Source organism: Pituophis catenifer, unplaced genomic scaffold (assembly GCF_029215685.1).
Source record: "Pituophis catenifer annectens isolate HBS135680 unplaced genomic scaffold, rPitCat1.0.hap2 SCAF_6, whole genome shotgun sequence".
Lineage (NCBI taxonomy): Eukaryota > Metazoa > Chordata > Lepidosauria > Squamata > Colubridae > Pituophis > Pituophis catenifer.
The window spans coordinates 95,413,296-95,435,041 of record NW_027256886.1 but is presented as its reverse complement, the minus strand read 5'-3'; the positions used below and the strand labels follow the sequence as shown (position 1 = coordinate 95,435,041).

The window sequence follows — 21,746 nt, the reverse complement described above, 5'->3', positions numbered from 1 at the left end:
ATGGAATTTGTCTTGTAAGGCTCTGAGAAGGTGTCTAGCAGAATTCTGGTCCTTATATCGGTTGTGACTAGAAAAATAAATGATAACTGCAGTGCATGTTTGTTCTTCAATACATTGTGAGAAAAATTAACATGAATAAGAAAATTTATGGAACATTATTTTATGTTAATTTAGAGCAGGTGTGTCCAACCTTGGCAACTTTAAGACCTGTAGACTTCAACTCCCAGAATTACCTAGCCAGGCCATGGGAGTTGAAGTCCAGAAGTCTTAAAATTGCTAAGGTTGGACACTCCTGATTTACAATAACAATAAGTTAAAATGAATAGTGTTAATTTAAGAAACGGACGTTGTCTTACCTGAACGTCCATTTTCTGGGCGCTGCGGATACACTCCATAGCTGGGTTAGATCCTCTTCTCTGACAGCAACTGAGAGAACTTTTTAAATTGATTCACCACCTCTCTGTGCTCTAGCCACGCCCCTTCTTGCCCATGATTCCCCAGTCTTGAACGAAGGCGCAGCACAGCAATATAAAACAACAACTTTTATTAAGAACAACCATAAACCAGAACAAAAAAACAACGGAGCAGGAAGCCCCAAAGACAAGTAAGGGAGGGAGTGGAGTGTATCCACAGCGCCCAGAAAATGGACGTTCAGGTAAGACAACGTCCGTTTTCCAGTGCGCTGCGTCTATACTCCATAGCTGGGACATACCCAAGCCTAAACCCCAGGGGTGGGAGGCTGACTGCTCTCCGTGGAAGACCCCGAAACAACACTTTGAAGAACCCGCCATCCAAAAGACACCTCCGCCGAAGCGTAAGCGTCAATTTTGTAGTGACGGATGAAGGGCGACAACGAGGTCCAAGTGGCCGGCTGACAGATGTCCAACACCGAAGCCTGTGTCGCCCAAGCCGCTGAAGTGGCCGCACTCCGGGTGGAATGAGGCAAAATCCTGGCCGGCACAGGACGAGCCTGGCGTTCGTAGGCGGACGAGATACAGGCCTTGATCCAACAACCCACCGTGGCCGATGAAACCTTCTGGCCCATAGAGGCCGGGTGGAAGGAAACGAGAAGTGCTTCCGTCTTCCTAAATGATGCAGTTCGGCTGATATAACATCGCAGAGCCCTGCGGATGTCAAGGGTGTGCCAGAGAACCTCACGATGATGTCTGGGAGAAGGGCAGAAATCTGGCAATACGATTTTCTGCAAGCGGTGAAACCACGAGTTTACTTTGGTTGTAAACGCAGGATCAAGCCGAAGCACCACCGTATTAGCATGAAAAATGCATAAGTCTTTGCTGACGGATAATGCTGCAAGTTCGGAGATCCTCCAAGCTGACGTGATAGCCAGGAGGAAAGCCACTTTAAAGGAGAGAAACTTGAGAGAAATCGAACCAAGGGGTTCAAACAGTGAGGCTGTGAGGGCCTGTAATAGAGGCAAATCCCAAGACAGGTACCGATGTACCGTGGGAGGGCGCAAGTTAGTGGTGCCATGGAGGAACCCTCGCACTCATGGGTCATGAGACAAAGATTGATAAGGGAAAAAGGTGAGGACCGTGGAGAGAGCAGCAACCTGGCACCCCAAGCTGGCCAGAGCCAAACCTCTGTCCGAGAAAGTCGAGAACGTCCTGGATAGCTGCCGAAGTCAGGCCCACATGATGCGCAGAACACCAACGACAAAATGCCTTCCAAGATGCCTCATAGATCCGTGTCATGGAAGGCTGACGAGCCACCTGTATTGTGCCGATTACCTTGTCCGACAGCCGCTCATTCTTCAGGATGACCCTTTCAAATGCCAGACGGCCAACTGGAGCCACTGACTCTGGGTGGCAGATGGCCCCCTGGCACAGGAATATCCGATGGGTGGGATCACCCACGGACTGTCCACAGAAAACTCCACTAGGTCGGCAAACCAGGGCCGGCGTGACCAGTTGGGAGCCACCAACAAAATCTCCGCCCCTTCTGCTATCATCTTCCGGACCACCTGTTGAATCAGTGTGACTGGGGGAAAAGTGTACACCAGGCTGCTCGGCCAACGACACCGCAGGGCGTCCGTGTTCTCCGCCAATGGTGTCGGGTAACGGGAAACAAACCGAGGAAGTTGGGCATTGGCAGGACTGGCGAACAGGTCGACTACCAGGGTCCCGAACCAAAGCGATAGGTCTTGAAACAACCGCGGGTGTAGCTGCCATTCGGCTGGGTCGATCTGCTCCCTGCTGAGCCAGTCTGCTCGAACGTTGGCAGTCCCGGATATGTGGTCCGCCCATATCGAAAGAAGGTGGCGCTCCGCCCAACTGAAGAGCTTCTCCGACTCGAGCATCAAGGCACGGGACCTCGTGCCCCCTTCCCGTTTCACGTGCGCCTTGGCGGATGTGTTGTCCATGAGGACCAGTACGTGACCCCCCTGCACCGTGGGTCGGAAGTGAAGCAGAGCAAGACAAATCGCCCAAAGTTCGAGGAGATTGATGCTGTGGAGGCACTCTGACTGAGACCACATTCCTTGAGCTACTTGGTTGGCAAGGGGGGCACCCCAACCTTGGAGACTGGCGTCGGTGGTTAGCACGATCCGGTCCAGTTCCAGAAAGTGACAGCCCCGCAGGATGGCCAACGACCTCCACCATCGAAGCGACAGACAAGGGGAGGTACAAACACTTTCCTCGACGTGCTGAAACAGCCCTTCCGTTGAAAGGGAAGGAGTAGCCACTGTAATGGGCAAGAGTGTCTGCGCACCCAAGGAACAATGTGGAAGCACGATACAAGCTTCCTGAGAAGTTGTGATAGAGTCAATAGGGGCACAGACCTCTGGGCCAGGACATGGTCGAGCAAAGCTTTGATGTTCCGCACCCCCTCCAGGGACAAAAACACCTGCCCTTTGGCAGAGTTTATCATGGAGCCGAGGTGCAGAATGGAGGTGGAAGGCACAAGATGACTCTTGTCCAGATTTATGGTAAACCCGTGCGTCCGAAAGGCCGAGAGCACCAGATCCATGTCGCGTGCCGCATGATTCCGGGAGGACGAGAGGACCAGGATGTTGTCTAGATAACACAAGATCCTCACCAGAACCGGTCTGAGGGTTGCAGCCACAGCTGCCACCAACTTGGTGAAAGTCCTGGGCGCTGAGCCCGAAGGGCATGGCACAGTACTGGTAATGCCTGCCCGCATACTCAAACCGCAAAAACTTGCGATGAGAGGGGTGAACTGGCACATGAAGGTAGGCCTCACATAGATCCACAGACAGCATGAGGTCCCCTTGACTCACCAAAGAGAGGATCGAACGAAGGGAGTGCATCTTGAATTGGCGGCAACGTACCGCCAGATTCAACTGTTTCAAGTTGAGGATCCCTCTGACTCCCCCTGAGCTTTTGGGCACCAGGAACAGGATCGAGTAAAACCCAGATGGTCCGGTGGAAGAGGCTCTATCGCCCTGATCTCCAGAAGATGCGAGATTTCTGCTGACATGAGACACCGGAGCTCGGCAGAATGAGGAATGGGGCATCGGATAAAGCGACTCAGTGGGTGGTCCATAAACTCGTTCAAGAGGCCCTCGGCAACCGTACAATGTACCCAAACGTCCGACGTCGACAATGCCCACTGGTGGTGAAAGGCTTGAAGACAACCGCCTACCAGACCCGGCACCGGTGAGTCATTTGCCCCAGCGGAAGGGCCTGGAGCTGGAACCACGAAATGGCCGTTTTGAAGCGGGATGTGATCTGCCCCAGTCACGGAACCGTTGTTTGTCCGGAAAGCAGTCAGTTGGCTGGAACGACTGCCGATAAGTAGAGGACCCCCCCCCCGGCCCCGGAATAAGACCGAAAGGGCTGCCGCTGAGTATATGGAGCATAACGTCTGTCCTGCTTACGATAAGCTGAAGGTAGGAGTTTTCGCTTATCTTTGTCCTCCATGAGGACCGGGTCTAAAGTGGCACCGAACAGGTTGGGTGCCTTATAAGGGGCAGCTGCCAGGTTCCATTTTGTTTTAACAACAGCCTTCCATGGGCGCAGCCAGAAAAAACGCCTTGACGTGATCGAAGATGCGAGGACACAAGATGCAAACTTAACGGAATTTAAGGAAGCGTCGGCCGAATACTCCGTAGCTGCGACAATCTTGTTAATATCTTGATGCAATCTGGTCTCCTCAGGAGGAAGCCGTTCTTGCAACTGTTGCAGCCAAATTAACGATGCGTGATTGAAAAAGGAAGTGGCTGTTGCAGTTCTAATAGCCCAGGCCACAGCCTGATGGGACTTACGAAAGGCCTGTTCCGTGCGTCTGTCCTCTGACCTCAGGCCATCCAAAGGATCTGAAGAAATAACCGACTGGGAAGGGAGATTAGCCACAGGAGCATCAACAGCCGGCAAATCCAAAAGCGCCTCCAGCTCGGGGGCCAGACAGTAAAGCTTTCTGTCCTGATTGCTGGACGAAGTTAAAGACCCCGGTTGGCCCCAAGGTGGTTGAAGAACGTCTGTGAAAAGTTGAGGACACGGAATAAAGTCTTTTTTCTGCTTGGCCTGCTTGAACAACGCATCATGCGGACTGGGTTCAGAGGGAGAAGTGGTAGGTTGCGCATCAACTGACCCCAGGTTGGATGTCAAACGAGCCTTGTGAAGAAGCGACTTAAACAAAGCCGGTTGAAACAAGCCGGTAAAGGCCGGAGAATCAGGCACGAGACCCTCATCCTCGGAGAATTCGAGATCTTCAGGGTAGTCCTCCTCGTGGTCGGAATCCACAGAGGAGTTTGATTCACGTCTCCGAGGAGAACGGGGTCTGTATGAAGCGTGAGTAGCCACCGTTTCCTGAGGCGGCACCGGAAGAGGCCCCTGGGAAGCTTGCTGTACACTGGCTGCCATAATGGTTGCTAAGGCCGTGGACAGCATGGCCTGGAAATCCAGCTGTGAAGCCGCCAGGAGAGGTTCCCGCAGCAGTGGGCGTAAATGTGGCCGAAGGCACCTGCCGACGGGGCAGATGAAAGGAAACATCCGGCATAGACTGCGAAACTCCTTTGGACAATGCTAAAGGAGTCAGCAAAATCGTCCCAGAGGTGGAAGGGCCGGAGACAGGAAGCACCGGTTGAACTGGTTCTGAGTTCCGTGCGAATGAACTGGCAATCGCCTGTCTGGCCTTGTCATACTGGCGCTCAAAGGCCTTATGATGCCAAAGTGCATCCTTATCAGCCATGACAGACGTTGTGGAATGATGGGACTTGCGGCTGACGGAAATAGACCGCTTGGCCACCTTCTTCTTTTGTGGCTTGGTCGCCCTGGGAGGGCTGGTTCTGGTTCATGATCCGAAGATGGTGACAAATCTGCCATAGCCACTCTTTGAGATGTACACTTCCATATATATACACACAAAATTTAAGTTTTTTTTTTATAGAAGGTACCAACTAACGCCTGGTGGGACTGAGGGCCCCCAAAGTACGACCACCAGCGTGATTACAGGCCTGTAGGTGCACACGAGCCGCAGGAACCTGTCTGGATATGCGAGTCAATGGCTGCCTGTGCTCAGACGATAAAAACACAGTGCCCAGACTTGAGACACAGCCAGTCAGACTGATATGGCTGCACTGGGAAGGCGCTCTGATTAGCGGTGCTAGGGCTGGAAGGTCTCCCCCCTCAACGACCCAAGAAACGGCCCAGAATCTGCTGCCAAAACCAAACAAGGCCCAGCCAATGACAAAATGGCAGCCGCGATCATCGATGATCTTAAAATGGCACCCGCAACAGCTCTACAGTCCAAACGGCAGGCCCGCCACAAGGAATCCTTCCCCCACGATATTGAACGGCGGCAACCCAGGCTTGTGAGCCAAATGGCGGCCACACAACCTCCCCACAGTTGGATGACTTACACCCAGGCCAACGTCCACTGCCAACACCTCAGGCCGAAAGGACGACACCATCCGCAGAACTCTGACGGGACAGCTGCCGATCGCCTGCCTTCGAACTCCACAGGGCCTGCATGAAACGTGTGCAACACCCCGACACCGCTGCACTAAATGGAGAGCTCTCGACGAGTCACGAAGACAATGGTGGTGGCAGGGGTTACGACAGCGAACCATCCAGCCCGCTGACCACCTGCGGCAATCGTTCAGCCGGATCCGCCCCAAAGAGTCAGAATCCGGTAGCTGATGGCGCGCAGAGCGCCAAGGCTCAGAAAGGCCCGGCTCAGCCAGACGCGTTGCCGGCAACTACAGCTGACAGGCGGCAATGAGATCAGAGATCTTCAGCTCTCCACCGCAAAAACGGAAATAATCAAAATTAAATAAAAAAACCTAATCGCACTAATAACACACTCCACAGAGCACAGAGGAACAAATTTTTTTACCTCAGTCTGTCAGCAACTGAGAGAAAGACTGGGGAATCATGGGCAAGAAGGGGTGTGGCTAGAGCACAGAGAGGTGATGAATCAATTTTAAAAGTTCTCTCAGTTGCTGTCAGAGAAGAGGATCTAACCCAGCTATGGAGTGTAGACGCAGCGCACTGGAAAATGATCTGGGCAAATATGAATGTTGGTTGCTGAATGCAATAGGAGTAATTCACGAGAATGGAATCCTTAGTGAAAGAGTCAACATTGAGTTAACATAAGGAAGTGCAATGTTTGTTCTTTTTTAATTTATATGGATGAATGTGTCTTTGATTATATTAGAGGTGTCTTGGTTGAGGATGTGAATATATGTTTATTTCTGTATGCTGATGATACCATACTTGTTGGCTAATAAGCCAAATGTTAGGCAAAAGTATCAGCTACCTTGTCTGATGCAATCTGTACAGAACTGTACCAAAGAGTAAGGTAATGTTAGACTGAGAAAAGGTGGTGATTTACAAATAAACAAATTTGTATTACTTGGTAGAATGTTTACTAAAGATGGGAAAACAGATGAATACAGGGAAATGTTGGTAGAAAGGCAATGGATAGAATTGTAGATGATCTTTGCAAAAAAAGGAATGTTTGCTGAAATAAGTGAAATTGGTTGTAGGTAACAGCATGCTCTGCTGACTTTATGTCACAGAAATGAGAGTTGAGTATTTCAGGAGTAGCATAAAGGTAAGTTGAATGCAATGGGAATGGGATACACTGAAAGTGTGTGCAATAATACAAAAAGAGTTATGGTTAAGAACATATGGATGATAACTGTAGACTGAATATAAACTGGTGATGTAATTTGTCACACAGAAATCATGAAATAGCAAAATAACAAAACAAATGAAGAATGAGCAAACAAGTTGAAAGGAAGGAGACAGCAGAGGTTGGATGCAGGTGACAAAATCCACAAATATGGTATGCAAAAAGTTTAAAGAAAAGCCAATGTATAAAATAAGATATGGTGTTTGGAAAAGTTATGGAAAGACATATGAATGGTTTGGTGGTAAAGTAGAGTTAGGTACCTTATGTTTTTACTTTTTGGTTTATTATTCCTTTTCTGCATTTTGCACATCACTGCTTACCTTCAAAGAAAGTAGCAATAGGACTCTATGTAGATGTGTATGGAAGTAACCCTTAAAATATCAGCCAGGTTTGTAAATAGCTCCTTGCAGAATTGCTGATAGAAGTTGCTTCTGCCCTTCTTTTTTAAGATGCTGGCATACTATAGCAACTATCAGAGCAATCTGCAGTAAAGGAACTAAATATTTTCCCCAATTGCATCTTGCCATCTGTAGTGACCAGGACATGAAAGTGGTTGATTTTTAAAGCCAGTAAAACAGACAGCCTTGTGCATCGGATATTCAGAATCAAGGCTAGATACTGAAAAAACCCACTGGCCTCCTGTGCGCCCAGGTCAAATCCTGAATGTTACATTTGTCTTTGCTGCTAATAAGAGCAAGATGAAACAGCCAGATGGCAGCTAGGAACAAACTGGTCCATTAGCAGCATAGGACAGAATGGATGTTTGCCTGCCAGATAATTTGAGTTCTTCAATCCTGATGCAGCTTAATCTCCACAGCATCTGTTTCAGGAGTGTAGGACACATATCACTGTTTTCTATGTTCACAGCTCTTTAACATTTGTTGCCAAAGGGTAGATGAATTAAATCCACTCATATTATTACCATCAGGCACTCCAGGTGAAACTCATGTAGCATCTCAGCATTTAACAAGCCAGACCAGATATTCTTGGGAAAGAAAAATATTTGGGGGGGGGGATACAAGCCTGAGATTCTTCTGGGAACACAGAATTCATAGAGTGAGGCATATTTTTAGCGAAGGGGCAACTTGTGATCAGACAATGCAGAACAAAATGGTCGTTGCTTACCTGAACGACCCTTTTATACTCGACGTTCAGACACTCCTCATTCTGGGTTATGATCACTCCTATTTGCACAGCTGAGTGTCAATCAAATCCCTCTGGAGCTGCATCCTCCTCACTTCCTGCTTCCTCCTCAGACTTTTCACGAAGACAACTTGGCTCAATAGCAGCAGGATCGACCATTAGAAACTCCATCAGGTAGACACACAGGAAGCAGACAGCTACAGAGGGAGAAAAAGCAGACCTCCACCAAAGCCAGGCACGGCCAAGAAAGGGAGGGACGGAGTGTCTGAACGTCGAGTATAAAAGGGTCGTTCAGGTAAGCAACGACCATTTTCCTACTCGCCGTTCAGACACTCCTCATTCTGGGATATACCCAAGTTAGAAAGGAAGGGAGGGAATTAAGCCGTAGACTGGCCTTGTGGAGAGATTACAGCCTGTAATACCCTTCTGCCAAAGGCAGCATCTGCAGAAGCAAACTTATCCAGCCTATAGTGACTTACAAAGGATGAAAGGGAAGACCATGTGGCCGCCCGGCAAATATCATCTACCGAAGCCTGGGTAGCCCAAGCCGCAGAGGTTGCGGCGCTACGGGTAGAATGGGGCAATATACCACCCGGGACAGGGGCCTCTCTTAAGTCATATGCCTTAGAAATACAGGCTTTGAGCCACCTTCCTACTGTAGTTGAAGAAACCTTCTGACCCAGGGAAGAGGGAAGGAAGGACACCAACAGAGCCTCAGTCTTTCGAAAAGGGGCAGTCCTTTTAAGATATCTTCTCAATGCCCGTCTCACATCTAGAGTATGCCACCGCTTCTCAGCAGGATGACGCGGGTTCGGGCAAAAGTTAGGCAAAACGAGTTCTTGGGCTCGATGAAAACGAGTATTCACTTTAGGAACAAAAGCCGGGTCGAGGCGTAGAACAACCCGGTCAGGATAGAAGATGCAGAGATCACTTCTCATGGACAAGGCAGCAATTTCGGATACTCTGCGCGCCGAAGTTATTGCTAACAAAAAGGCCATCTTCAAAGACAAGTGGCGTAGACTGGACGAAGCGATGGGTTCGAACGGTGGACCCGTCAAGGCCTGCAACACCAAGGTAAGGTCCCAAGTGGGGTAGCGATGAATCGGCGGAGGCCGCAAATTTGAGACCCCTTGGAGGAAAGAACGGATCCTGGGGTCCTGAGACAAAGGAACACGAGATTCTCCTGACAGGACAGTGGCTAGAGCCGCCACCTGTCGGCGTAGAGTCGCGGGGGCCAAGCCCTTGGAGAAACCCGCATGCAGAAAACACAGAATGTCCGGAACAGAAGCAGTTGTGGGGTCTACGTGATGATCTCCGCACCATCTCGTGAAGGCAGTCCATGAGGCATTATAAATACGAATTGTTGAAGGCCTTCGAGCTGCCTGAATAATGGAGATAACATCGGCAGACAAATTGTCCTTAATGAGCTTTATGCGCTCAAATGCCACACGGCTAATCGAAGCCATTCTGGTTCCGGATGACGGATGGCTCCTTGAGTTAGTACTATCTTGTCGGGTGGAATCCTCCACGGTGGTTCGACTGATAAGTTCTTGAGATCGGCGAACCACTCTCGACGGGGCCAATACGGTGCAACTAGTAGAAGGTTCGCCCGTTCGTGAATGACCTTCCGCACTACCTTTGGGATGACAGGAAGGGGAGGGAAGGCATAAAGAAGGCCCCTGGGCCACTGACTCCGAAGAGCATCCAGCCCCTCCGCTGCTGGACATGGATAGCGGGAAAAGAATCTCGGCAATTGGGTGTTCTTTGCCGTCGCAAACAGGTCCACTAGGGGAAGGCCGAACCTCCTGGACAGGTCCTGGAACAAGCCGGGGTCCAGCCTCCACTCGGCATGATCTATTTGGTCTCTGCTGAGCCAATCTGCTTCTCGATTGAGAGTCCCCGAGATGTGTTCGGCTTTTATCGACGAGAGGTGGAGCTCTGCCCATGACAGAAGACGCTCCGTCTCCTGCATCAGTGCCCAGGAGCGGGTCCCCCCTTGTTTGTTGATATGGGCCTTGGTGGCCACATTGTCCGTTAGAATCAGAAGGTCCTGGCGATATACAAGGCGTTTGAAGTGTATCAGGGCGAGACGGACCGCTCTGAGCTCTAGCCAATTTATATTGTGCAGTTTTTCCGCCGATGACCAGGCACCTTGGGCTAGCTGACGGTCGAGGTGAGCCCCCCAGCCTCGCAGACTTGCGTCCGTGGTCAACACCATCCGAGCTGGTTCGAGAAAGGGAGAACCCTTGTTGAGGGCTGGAGATAGCCACCACCTCAGGGAAAGGCGAACTGGAGCTGGAACCTTTACCTTGAGAAGAGACTCCGCTCGACCTTGTCTCTGGTAAGGGAGTAGGAACCATTGGAGGCGACGAAGATGGAAACGTGCCCACGGAACAATGTCTAAGCAAGATATCAACTTCCCCAGAAGCTGGGAGAGAGACAGCAAGGTCACAGTCCGGTGTAGTAAGACTTGAGATGTCAGTTCCCGAATGCTGGCCTGTCTGTCGGGAGATAGGGAGACCACACACAGCGTCGAATCTATTGTTGCTCCGAGATGTAGGATACTCGATGTGGGAACAAGATGGCTTTTGGCAAGGTTCAAAGTGAACCCGTGGTTTTGAAGGGACTGAAGTACTAGCTCCCGGTCCTGGGTCGCCTGTTCGGGAGAAGACGACAGGATCAAAATGTCGTCGAGGTAGCACGCCAGACGAACAGGAATCTTTCTGAGCGACGCCGCTACTGCCGCTAGCAACTTTGTAAACGTCCTCGGAGCGGACGAAAGGCCAAAGGGCATCGCCCGATATTGAAAATGGTGGTCTCCAAACGCAAACCGGAGGAACTTCCTGTGCGACTGATGAATAGGGACGTGCAGGTACGCTTCCTTTAGATCTACAGATTGCATCAGATCTCCCGGACGAATGCAACCCAGCAGAGACTTGAGAGAATGCATCTTGAACCGACGGTACAAGATGTGTTGATTGAGACGTCGAAGGTTCAAAATGCCTCTCCAGTCGCCCGAGGATTTCGGCACCAGGAATAGTGTTGAATAAAAGCCGGTTTTGAGTTGATGCAATGGAACCTGTTCTATGGCCTGGATTTGCAACAAATGTTGGATTTCGAGCAACAGAAGAGACCGCTTCTCCGGCTGAAGTGGCCAAGGGCATTGAAGGTAAAAGTCCTGTGGCATGGTGGTGAATTCCAAACGTAACCCTTCGGTGACAGTTTGGACAATCCAGGCATCCGAGGTGGTAGACGGCCACAGGTGAGAGAATGCCTGGAGCCTGCCCCCGATTGGGACCAGAGGCGGTGAGTCACTTACCGCGCCTGGCAAAACGGCCCGCTGACTGTCTGAAAGGTCGCCTGAAGTTGGATTGTCGGCGACCGCGGTCACGAAAGGGCGCCCTGTCCGAAGTTGGTTGGTACTGAGACTGCGAAGATCTGTAGTAAGAGGCGCCCCCGGCGCCCTGCTCCTGTCGAAAGGGCTGTCGATTATAAGGTACATAGCGCCTGTCCTGACGTCGGAAGGACGTGGGTAACACCTTCTTCTTATCCCTATTCTCGACCAGCACAGAGTCCAGGGATGAGCCAAATAAGGCAGGGCCTTTGTACGGGGCAGCAGTCAAGCGCCACTTGGACTTGGCGTCAGCTCTCCAGTTACGGAGCCACAAGAGACGTCTTGAAGATACAGTCGAAGCTAAGGCCCTGGAAGCAAACTTAGCTGCGTCTAAGGACGCGTCAGCCGAATATTCAGCAGCTGCGACCAGTTTGGCCAGGTCCTGCTGTAGTCGTGCGTCCTCGGGGGGAAGCCTGTCCTTCAATTGACGCAACCACACCAGCGATGCCCGATTAAAGAATGATGAGGAGGTTGCAGCACGAATGGCCCAAGCCGCCGCTTGGTGTGTTTTGCGAAACCCCATTTCGGCTCGTTTGTCCTCAAACTTGAGACCATCCCCGGCCTCACCTACCAGGATGGAAGACGATGTAAGACTCGCCACCGGATCATCAATCAAAGGTAACTGCAGGAGGGCATCCAGCGCAGGGGCCGAGGCATAGAGCTTTCGATCAAATGAATTCGGACCCGACAACGAGGCGGGGCGGTCCCAAGGCTTTTGAACAACCTGGCAGAAAAGATCCGGACAGGGAACAAAGTCCTCATCAGGTTGAGGTAGATTGAACAGGTTACTGTTGGGACCAGATGGATTAGAAGAAGAGGAGCCCTGAAGAGGTGTGGAATCCATATTAGTGGCAGCTTTCGCCTTGCGTAGGAGAGAGCGAAACAATGAAGGCTTAAATAGACCTGGAAATGCCGGCTTGTCCTGAATCTCTTCTTCATCCTCCGACATCTCAAAATCTTCCAGGAAATCGTCCTCCCGGGCTGATTCAGGCACAAGGCTACAGTCAACAGATCTCTGCTGATGTTGTGCACCAGGGGGATGCATGGAAAAGGCCGAAGTGGTAGGGCACGTAGGAGCAGGGAAGGCACCAGAGGCTTGTTGCAACCCCATTTGATACATATGGGACATGGCCTGAGTAAAAAAGGACTGAAAATCCACAGGCTGAGGAACCCCTGGGCCCGCTTCAGGGCGGAGGCCTGCTGCAGTGGGTGTAAAAGTAGCTTCAGGGCCTGGCCTAGAAGCTTGAGAAAAATGGCTTGCAAAACTAGAGGAGCGGGACCTAACACTGGCCCTTGACTGATTAGTCGCAGACATTGGAGCCTCCTGAGAGGTAGATGGGCCATCCTCCCTCAGACCACTGACCAACAATTCTACATTATGAGAGGCCGAGGGCTCACAGGTCACCTCATGGCTCAAGCCTTCAGGAATTGGTCCTTGACCAGGGTCCTGGGCCCGTTGCCTAGCCTTAGCAAACTGCTTTTCTAGTGCTTTATGCCTCCTTTGGGCATCTTTATCTGCTGTGGCAGATTTGGAGGACTTTGTCTGCTTGGAAGCCTTAGATTTCTTCCCCCTGAGCTGCCTAGGGGAAGGTACTGGGGAGGGAGAGAGACTCCTGTCCATATCAGAGGAAAGGGCACCTTCCTCCCTATCATCCATGATTAATCTCCCCAATGAATTATAAATTAATGAATGAATTAATTGTAAATAGAACTTATCAATTCTATATATATGATTGAATATTAGCAATATAATTGTAATATATATATCTATATGCTCTGTTATTATTATATTATTATTATTATTATTATTTTTTTTTTTTTTTTATATATATTTTAATTGTAATAAATGCAATAAATATGTACAAACACAACCAGTTTATCAATATAACAAGGCAACAGCCCCCTTTTTTTTTTTTTTTTTTTTTTTTTTTTAAATAAAAATGTAAATTAATTTAAGCAAAGTGTACTTCCCTGAACTTTCAGGCACCCCTCTGCAGGCCGTTGTTAATTGCAGGTACGATCAGGACAGCGTCCCCACCTGCCAGCAAGCTAGCGACCCTGGAAACCAAAGCCCAGGTCGCTATGGCCCCGGAGATCCAAAAACGGAGCCGATGATCAGGGCTCAAAATGGCGGCCCGCGAGGGGAATTTCCAGAAGTCCTAAGCCAGGCGAAACACAGCGCCTGCGGCCGGACTGAAGCTGCAGCAAAAAGGCAGTCACAATATTCAAAGGCAGCTGATGAGTATGCCAGCCGGCAGGGACTCAAGCCGCTCGATCCAATGGCCACTAAGGCAAACCGGAGCCTCGCAAAGTGACTGGCAGCAAAATGGCGGCAATGGCTGCAAACGGCGGGAAAAACGTTAGAAATAAAGCGCCAGCCAAGCCAAGCCGCAAGCGGCGGCCGGAGCCCCGAACCGCCGCTACGCGCTTCAACCTTCTCCAAACGAAGGCAAAAGAAGCGCAGCACCTTTAAACAATAAATAACTAATATTTAGCCAATTCAGAAGGAAATAACTAAATAAAGAACGAAATGCAATCAAGAGAACAGACACTCGATGCTATTGCAATGGCTGAGTGAAAAAGTCTGAGGAGGAAGCAGGAAGTGAGGAGGATGCAGCTCCAGAGGGATTTGATTGACACTCAGCTGTGCAAATAGGAGTGATCATAACCCAGAATGAGGAGTGTCTGAACGGCGAGTAGGAAAATTCTGTTTACAAATTCTGTATTTGTATTTATAGGGCAACAATTTGGAATTTGATTTCTATACTGCAAGATAGTTTTGTGCCTCATTCTTCCCAGAGTCCAGGTTTCTCTTTAAAAAATATCATTTAAGAGCAATCTAAGCAAATGTCTTTTATAATCGTGATTAAATATTGAGCATTACTTTGGCCAGATGGGACAATGGAATAATGAAGAGATCTCAGAAACCCAGGCCTGAAACACTCCTGCTGAAGAATACAAGACTTCCTCTAACTTGGCTTCATGTTATAAAAAGAGATTTCGATTAAAAGACAAGCAATGAGGATACAATCAGCTAATAAAAAGCAAGCAAAAAGATAAAAGAGAATTACCAGCAAGAGGACAGAGGAAGTCAAAAACTGAACAGAATTTCAATCTTTTAGAGATACTGTTTCCTTGAATAACAGAACTAGGAGCAAGAGAAGTTATTTGATCAACATGCTAGTAGCTAACCCATCAGGATCTGCATAGTACTTCTTCACACAATTTTCACTTAGAGGAAGCTCAAATATCTGTATCTAAACCAACACAGTCTTCCTTCAGGGAATGTACCTGAGTGCAGATGTATTTTGCAAGCCCAGAGAAAGTTGTAACAGGTAATGAATCTCTGAAAATACTGCCTTCAATTTTCCTCCACAGTACTATACATTTTTCAGGAGCAACCATGATCTTCTTTGTTTAATAAAATTTCCAAGTCAAGTTTGGTTTAATATCCAAAATCTAGAGAAAAGCCTTTTCAACTTTAGGCATTTCAAAGAAGAATGTTTACTTATTTGTGTTCTACCTTTATTATTTTTACAAGTAATCCAAGGCAGCAAATATATCCAACACATCTTCCTCCTGCTATTACCTATCTGGTTAAAAGCAAAATGGCACAACTGAACGTATGTGTTCTGTCCCCGTCCATAAATGAATGCATGTAATGCTACCTGTGATGCATAGTTTAATCATGAGCACATATAGTAAAATAATCTAAATTGACTTAAACCTGAAATAATGAAATTATTTTCAAGGCCAAATGTATGATCTAAATCACAAATTAAACACACAGAAAAGATGTGTTCCGCTAGGTTGAAAGGGGCTTCTAAGGAAAGCTGAAGATGATCAGAAAGAGAGAGGTATGAGGAAGCACTCATTCGTATGAATACATATCAGGGGTGAAATTCAACTGGTTCGAACCAGTTTGGGAGAACTGGTAGGGACGATTTGAATCAGTTCACCAAACCGGTAAAAACTACCCCCGATTGGCCCCACTCGTCCCTCATCCCTTCTGGCCACTCACTCACCCCTTCCGGCTGCTCGACACCCCCCCCCGCCCTATATATGTTGCCTTCGCAACATGGCCCAGCTAATTGCCTCGCCAGTCACCTCGCCTGCTCAGCTCACCAAAGGTAAGCAATGCATGCCGCCCGCTTCCCCGGTCAAGAGCTGGGGCCCAGGGACATGCCATTCCCCAAGGCCCTGGAGCCGTCACCTGCCTCAACCTGGTCGGGGAATGCGCTATTCCCCGGCTTTGGCCTTGCCCCAGAGCCGCTGCCCACTCGCCGCCTGCCTTGACCGGGTCAGAGAATGTGCCGGCCGCTCATCACCCACTGCCTGCTCTCCCTTCGTCATGCATTACCTTTCTCCCGTGGCTGGCTGTCAGGGAAGGCAAGCCAGGGCTAAGTCATCACCGCTGGGCTCCCCACCATGCCAGCCCACATCTCACCCCCCTTCTCACGAGATGCCTGCAGCCGCAGCCTCTTTTTTTCGGTGAGCCTGGAGGCGCTTCTTGCACTGAAAGATGCAGTGGCTGCAGGCTTCTTGCAGCGAAAATTACGGGAGCCATTCCATTTCTTGAATGCACCGCCGCCCTGTTCCATGCGCTGGCCACGCACACACACACACCGTTACCTGCTGCCACTGCGCCGGAGGGACTTTCCCGGGCAAGTCTGAGTAAAGGAGTGCAGCAGGCAAAGAGCCTTGATAGTACAAGGGTTTAGTGCACCCTGTTATTAACACAGCTGCCTGCAATTTCTGCTGGTTCGAATCTCTCCAAGGCTCAAGGTTGACTCAGCCTTCCATCCTTTCTAAGGTAGGTGAAATGAGGACCCAGTTTGTGGGGGCAATAAGCTGACTTTGTATAAAATATACAAAAGAATGAAGGCTATTGCTTAAAGCATTGTAAGCCGCCCTGAGTCTCCGGAGAAGGGCGGCATATAAATCAAATTAAAAAAAAAAAATGGTGTGCAGCTGGCGCATGGAACAGGGTGGAGGCACATTCAAGAAGTGGAGCGGCTCTGGTAATTTTCGCTGCAAGAAGCCTGCAGCCACCGCATCTTTTGGCACAAGAAGCGCCTCTAGGTGCACCAAAAAGAGGCTGCAGCTGCAGGCAGCTCACAGCAAGGGGGGGCGAGATGTTGGCTGGCGTAGCAGGGAGCCCAGTGGTGACGGCTCAGCCCTGGCTTTCTTTCCCTGGCAGCCAGCTGTGGGAGGAAGGTAAAGACACATCATGTGATGAAGGGAAAGCAGGAGGCCTTTGACAGATTAGGCCACGACTGGGCAGAAAACAGGTAAAATAGAAATTCAATTTTTTTTTCCTACTAGGTTCTGTGGGTGTGGCTTGGTGGTGTGGGCATGGCCATGAGTGATGTCGAGTTGGCGTTGCCCACTCAGTCACAGGACCCCACCACCAAGCCACGCCCACAGAACCAGTAGGGAAAAAATTTGAATTTCACCACTGATACATATGATTTTTTTAAAAAAAAAAACCCACAGAATTAATTATAAGATTTAAATGGATAGTCAAAACTAAAAACACCATGTGGAAAATATATAAGAATGGATAAACTGCCAAAATTCTTAGAGGAAAATAAATATCGTAATGTACTTCAGCATGTGGTTATACCTGACTGCCTTTAATCAATCCTGGTTGGTACTTAGATGAGGGACCACTTGGGAATTCTCTAGCTGTTGGCTAGGCTAGAAAGTCAAAAACTGTTCCAGAAGAAAGCCACGGGAAGCCTCCGGCGCCATTCTGCTCCCAAGGAAATGGCAGGTGCCAGTTTTTACCTTTTATGGCAAAAAAAGTAATGTGTTAAAATAAATCTAAACTCTGATCAACCCATAGAGTTAGAACAATAAACTCTCAAGGATAAGAACAGAGTACAGAATCTTAGAAGATAACTTGGCAGTAAATAAGCAAGATTAGTTCATAGTAGAAGAACATTGCAAATAAACCTCCAGATATGTGTCTTTTTGTGGAGTTTTTTTTAGCTAGCTTACTGGATAACAGGAAGAGGACGGAATGATGGAATGATTCCCATTTCAACATTGGGGTTTATTTGCTTTGTATACAAAGTGTAGAGAAAGGATAAATATTCCTTCTCCGACAAACTTGCTTGCTCTCCCAGCATATTTTAATTGTACACTTTTAACACGCATGCTCTGAAATAATTGTCATTTTTGGGAACAATAACACAAGAATGAAATGAGGTGTTGGAAGAGCTGTCCATCAATTGGGCAAAAGTACGTCTTTTCTGTTCATGATAATAGAGAGCTACAACTCATTTTTAGTATTGTAATGGGCAGTGAACTGTCCTCATCAATTCATCCAGTCCTACTAAACCAAATATAAACTTTATTATTTAAAAATTAAGGAAGGATTTTTGTAAGGATTTTTTTCCAATACTATTATACATTTATTTATTTATTTATTTAGTTCAATGTTGCCACTAGTCAATTCAGGATATATACCGGTACATTCAAGCAAGAAGCCATTTTCTTCTTATTCATGTGTAAGAGTGGTCATGGAGAAAAAAATGTAGAACAAGGGAGTCAAATCTTGCAACTTTATGATCTTCAACTTGCAGAATTCTTCAGCTAAGGCTGACTGGAAAATTCTGGGAGTTGAGGTCCACAAGTTTTAAAATTGCCAAGGTTGGTATAGAACAAAAAAGAAACAGGTGGCAAACTTTAATTTGCATCACCTGCTATCTTCCTGGATTTGATAAGATAAGGTGTTTTCTTTGCTTTTTCTTTGTTTCTGTATGTGCATAAACTCTGGGAAAGTATACCTTTCTTGATATTATTCCAGATGTTTCTAGTGAAGAATTACAAACCCTTTTGAATTGTCTGACACATCTGGAACTCTCAAAATGTTTCCAGTTGCTGGCCTCCAGGACCATCTCTACTGCCTGCACTAACCTCTGCCTTTGGCTGTGCCATTCAATGCAGCTTATTTATTATTTCACCTAATTGCTATTTTTCTGCTCTGGTGATACTCAAAGAGATGAACACAGCGCCAAAACAGAGACTGAATACTGAATACACATTTAAAACCACAGACTGAAATTAACAACATAACAATACTAAAATCATCGCATCCCGCTGTAGATTTTCCAAATGCTGACCCAGGGCGTGTGTTCTGTAACGCAACAATGCAGGCTCTCCCACATGGCACGAAACCAGTTTCTGAGAGCAGGATTGCTTTCAAAAGCATCTCTCCTGCAGATCTTAATAACTGGGCAGGTTTGTAGTGGGAGAGATCATCCATTAGATAGTTAGGCCCTGAGCTATTTAGGCTTACAAAGGTCAAGACCAGCACCTTAAATTCTGAACAGCTGGAAACCAGCTTGGTCTGTACAGTAAGGTGACCAGACGTCCCGCTTTTGGCGGGACGGTCCCACTTTTGAGCAATTTGTCCCGCGTCCCGCGGCATTTTAAAAAAGTCCCGATTTTTCATTCTGCCTCCTGAGTCCCCACTGATGGCTAGAGGGAAAAAACCTGTTTAAACTCTTGCCGCGGGGCTTCAAAGGGCCGCTCTACGTTGATTAGCTCGGCTTCCCCCTCTCAGCTGATTTGCGCAGGGCTCTGCTCTTGCTAAATTGCTCAGCAGTTTTTTTTTTCTCTTTGTGCAAACCAAGCTCAAAACGAAACTGAAAGTAAAACAGGCTGTTGGCTTTGCGGTTTGCTTGCAACGTTGGAAAATTAGGCAGCAGATTTATTTTCCTTTTCCTCACCAAAAAAGGTAGGTGCAAACAATGGGAAATTATTTAGGGCAAAAGAGGAGAGTTCAAGATTTTAAAACACAAAAGAAAAAAAAACTCTTTTTAACTAGGGAATTGTAATAATTGAGATACTATTAATTGTATACTGTGTTGAAAGCAGAAATGGTTAAGTTGTGGTTTGGAGGAATATATGGGGGAAATTATTTGGTTTATTATTATTGGTAAGTATAATTAATTGATTTGTAAGAAATTGGATTGCATGGAAATAATTGGAATATTCATGTTCATATTGATTAATATACAAAAAAGATAGTTATATAACTAATTGATTTATATTAAAATGTTGAATTTGTATTAAACAACTGTATTACATAATTACATAATTAACCAATGTGAGGATGGATATAAAAATAGATGACAATGGGAAGGGGTATAATATAGAATAGAAGGGAAAAATTGAATTTGATTAAGATTAGAGATGAGGATGAAGGGTAATATTGTTTTTTTAAAAAAATAGATGAGGAATAAATATGGCAAAAAGGAATTTTAGAAAATGTAAATTTAATTGAAATGACTAAACACTGTTTAAATTTGTGAAGCAGCCAAATATTCTGTTCAAAGAAAATACATTGTATGTTTGTATGTGTGTTTCTAATTATTGCTATTTATTCATATTTGTTCTCTTTTATTCTTTAAAGTTTAACAATTCATTCTTTATCTTAATATCTTTATATTTGTTTGGGGTTGGCTTTCTTCCCTTTCATCTTTTTTATTGTACAGCAATCTTTCTCCTCAAACCTACCACCTCTTTTCTTTCCTTCTTACTTTCTCTTCCCCCCACCCTCTTCTTCTCCTCCCTATTTCCTCTTCCTTTCTCCTTCTCCTCCTCTCTTCCTCCCTCTCTTACCGTCACTCCTACTCTAATTTCCCTTCCCTTCCTTCATCCCTCTCTATTACTGTATCCTTTTATGCATATGGACTACTCAGAGGGCTGAAAAAGTTATTTTTGACTGGTCCTCGCACTTTTGACCAGTCCTCGAACTTACGACTGTCCTCACATTTTACATTTTTGCCCTATCTTGTCATCATGGTGAAGAGAAGCAGTTGTGAAATGAGTGACATGGTTGTTAAGAATGCTGCACGGGCATAAATGTGAGGATGGTCATAAGTGTGAGGACCAGTCAAAAGTGCGAGGACCTGTCAGAAATGACTTTTTTCAGCCCTCTGGTTAGTCCTTTTGTGCATATGGACTACTCAGAGGGCTGAAAAAGTTATTTTTGACTGGTCCTCGCACTTTTGACCAGTCCTCGAACTTACGACTGTCCTCACATTTTACATTTTTGCCCTATCTTGTCATCATGGTGAAGAGAAGCAGTTGTGAAATGAGTGACATGGTTGTTAAGAATGCTGCACGGGCATAAATGTGAGGATGGTCATAAGTGTGAGGACCAGTCAAAAGTGTGAGGACCTGTCAGAAATGACTTTCCAGCCCTCTGAGTAGTCCCTATACACATAGCCATGGCCACCCGGTCACATGACCAGCTAGCCACGCCCACCCAGTCACATGGCCTCCAAGCCACGCCCACACAATAAGCCACGCCCACAATGGTGTCCCTCTTACCAATGTTAAAATCTGTTCACCTTACTGTACAGGCTGCTGTGTTTTATACCCATAGTAACTGATGCACTTTTCAGGGATAGTCTCAGACTGGATGTTCCTACACACAAATGTACTAAAAGCACAAATGCCAATCAGGAAGCTATCAACAGAACAGCTTTGGTGGGAGGAAGAGATTTACTTCATTACACCTGAATGGGGTCCATATTGACAGGCACTAAAAAACAGGCAATTCTTCGCTTTACTAACTAGACGTTCCTCTTCAAGCATTTCTGCGCTTCAACAACCATTTTATTTCTCTATTCTGTACATCAGGGATCCTCAAGACTGTTGGAGGGGGGCAGGACTGGCTGGGAGGCGTGGCTAGGTGGTCATACGACCACGTGGCCATGTGACTGGGTGGGCATGGCCAATTTAGCAGTCCATCAAACGATACACACAAATTAAACTTTAATTTGTTTTGCTCCATGGGGTGTTTTATTTGCTTTTGTTTGCATGTTACTCTTTTGGTTGACTTTTCTTTTTACTAGATCATTTTCTTAAGTTGTTTAGGAGTCTAGTAGTCCACTTCAGGAAAGTGGAAGTGCTGCAAAACTTCAATTGCTGAAGTTTTGCAGCAATTGTTCTCAGTCCCAAGAAGCTTACAATCAACAAGTAGAACAAACCAGGGAAGGCATTGCCTGTCCTTGTTTTGGGTGGGTGGGAGGCAAGGGATTCAGCCCAAGAGCCGGGCCTCCTTAGAGAGGCA

At 47.3% G+C, this 21,746-nt stretch overlaps 1 protein-coding gene across 15 annotated transcripts in view; it reads right to left on the bottom strand.

The window, feature by feature from the left end:
• CAMK2G (calcium/calmodulin dependent protein kinase II gamma) overlaps positions 1–21,746 on the bottom strand; it is a 219,639-nt gene that overhangs the window by 139,460 nt on the left and 58,433 nt on the right. Inside the window, exon 1 of one of the 15 annotated variants that reach the window (XR_011600484.1) lies at positions 8,242–11,508. The exons of the other annotated variants lie outside the window; for them this stretch is intronic. The gene's annotated coding sequence lies outside the window, so the exon portion shown is untranslated. Of the gene's footprint in view, positions 1–8,241; positions 11,509–21,746 lie in introns of those variants that run through there. 15 annotated transcript variants of the gene reach the window in all.